Below are 3,038 nucleotides of genomic sequence, written 5' to 3' on the forward strand. Positions count from 1 at the left end.
GCTATACATGTATTGGTAGATCGTGCGCGTGCAAGTTTCTTATCACTATGTGAATTGTGCTAGAATCAGGGTGCCTAAATATCTAGACTAAGACTCCTAATAAAAATACATATTTGCACAAGAGTCAACATTTCAAGGTAAATGAGCTCCATTTTTATGTTTTTTTTTCAATTTTTAATTTTTATTTTGATTTTTTTCATTTTTTTCAAAAAGAAGGAGTTCTTGTTTTCAATTATAGCATGTGATCGAAGTATCTACTTTTCACCCCCAAACCTAAACTAAACATTGTCCTCAATGTTTCAAAATATGAACAAAATTATAATACAACATATGAAGAGGATCATGTTGAGTAGAGAAAAAAAGAGAATACCGATTTCGGCGAAAGCAATATTAGAACTAGATTAGGAATTCAAGGCAAGAATCCAACATATGTCAGCCGAGATCATATTGGATTAGCAAAATATATACAAAAGGAACAAAAGGGTTTTAAGAAATTTTATCTACTGGATTATATACAAAAATTCACCATACACTAACAATCTAAAGAGTTGAGGATCAACCCAAAAGACAAAGTGTAGAGGTTTCAACAGCTTCACACAAATATAACAGGAAAGAAACGCAAGTGAAACTGTGAAACAAAATGAGCTACCCCCAAACCTGGATTTTTCAACGGATAAAATTTTGGAAACAAAATCTCGCAGTTTTGGAGGTTCATCATGCACAAGGTCTAGCTCGAAATGAACTTTGCTAGGGACGAGAAAAATGCTAATTCCAACTGTGGCTCCTCAAAGATATTATACTTAGATGCAAAATAGTCCAAAAGGACTTGGGAAGCATACAGTTCCAATCCTAGATTAGGAATTTTCAGAAAATTGGTTTGACAATATCGGTACAAACCAAATCTAGGTTGGGTGGAAGGCCATCAGATTGTGACTTATGTAGGACGATAGGCACATCATTACTAATCACATCAACATATCCTAAGTATTCTACACGTGTCACAACATGCTCACAATCATCAAATAGATTGGCAAGATCACAATCAGAGTCATCAACATCATCAACAAATTTATTCTCATGCATCGGAAAATCAGGAGAAATATCACAATGTGACTTAGGTAGAGAATCAGACACATCAAATAATTTTCATGCATATTAGCATTAGTGTCTACAGAAGATTCAACTATTCCTATGTCATGCTCATCTTCACAGAATAATTGTACGAATCCCATGTCAATATCAAAATCATATGAATTACAATGAGTATTAGAAAAAACAACATTCATGAAGGTCGAGGGCGAGAAGCCATATGTTATTGAACCAACAGGTTCCACAATATTTTCATGTTCTTTTAACATATCATCATAATCATCATTATGGTAGCATGCATATTGGTCCTCATTAACAGTGGTGGTGTCATTAGTCGATTCATGTTCCTCTAAATTAGGTTCATATTCAACATCATTTACATGAATGGGACTAGACACTTCATTAGGGACAACATACATTTCCTCATGAATTTCCTCCTTTTGTAGGTGAAGCAAAATCTGATCTAAATATGCATGAATTCGTGATGTAGATCTATCAAAGTTTTGCTTACTGAGTCTTAAAGCTTCTGTGGTGGAGTCTAAATTCATGGGAGTACAAAATTATTCATGTTCAAATTGTGGTGAATGGTACATGTGTGCATGGTCATTAGGGTTTACAAAATATTGATCGCAACCCTCAAAGGATTGATTATGGTCCCAATGACTACCATTCTCACAATTTATGGGCATTTCATACCTTGGATTTTCTCTAGATTTCCTAAAATTATGCAAAATATGACAATTCTCAACAGGGTGGTCTAAACTACCACATGCGGGACATGCATAGATTTCAGGTTGCCTAAGAAAATTAGATGTGACAGATTCCTCATGTGATTGCATTTCTAAAGCTGCGATTCGAGCTTCTAATTGATCGATCAGTGATGATTGTGTGAGTGAGGCACTAGCAAAATGTTCATTTTCACGTTGTGATGAATGATGCATGTGTGAATAGTCATTAGGGTTCATGTATTGAGGCTCGGGACTCTGAAAATGTCCATAATAATTCCTATAACTATTGACATCATGGTCTATGGGAGGTTCATAACGTGGAGTATGTCCATACGCAAGTTCTCTAAGGGATTTGTTGTATTCCCCAACTGTAGACCAAGATCTAGACATGATTTGGCTCAAAAGCTAAGTAACTATGTTACAAAGCCCAAAATTTGGTTTTTAATGGGTTTGGATTTTTGGGAAAATTTTGGTTTTTATGGGTAATATTTGGTTTTGTCGGGTTTGAAAAAGAAATTTGGTTTTTAATGGGTTTTAGAAAATTTTGGTTTTAGACTTTGAAGACAAAGCCTATTTGGGAGCTTTTGGTTTTGATGGAGCAAATTTGGTTTTAAAGAGGTAGAAAAATTTGGTTTTTAATTGGGAGCAAAAATTTTGGTTTTAGTATTGGGAGCAAGAATTTTGGTTTTAGTGTTGGGAGCAAGCCCACATTGGTGGAAGAAATTGCTTTGCCAAGGGAAGGTGAACTAAGCCTACAATGTGTATGCAAACTGAAGCCCAATGTAGCTTTTGAAATAGCCCAACTGTTGCTTGTTTGGTCTGAGGCCCAGTTGGGCTTTCAAAAGTTCAGTTTTTCTAATTTAAAACTACAGGCCCAAATCAATCTAACACCACAAGCCCACAAGAAATTACACAAACAATCCCACAAGAAATTAATTACAAACCCAACAGAAAAATGGAAAAAATTATTACAAGCCCACAAATTAAAAATGGAAGCCCACAGGTTGGGTTCTCTTAATGGGTTTAGGCTTACTTGCTTAAGCACAGCCCAGCTGCTCTGTTTTTAGTTGCACAGCCCAGTTGGGCTTTGGATCATCCTAAGCTTTTGACTGGCCCAGCAGCTTTGCACCAGCAGCACCAGACAACAGCAAGCAGGAGGGAGCAGCAACAGGAGCACAACAACAACAACTGCAGGCAGCAGCACAGCAACAGTTCACCACA

The sequence above is a fragment of the Papaver somniferum genome, chromosome 1 (genome assembly GCF_003573695.1).
Source record: "Papaver somniferum cultivar HN1 chromosome 1, ASM357369v1, whole genome shotgun sequence".
NCBI lineage: Eukaryota > Viridiplantae > Streptophyta > Magnoliopsida > Ranunculales > Papaveraceae > Papaver > Papaver somniferum.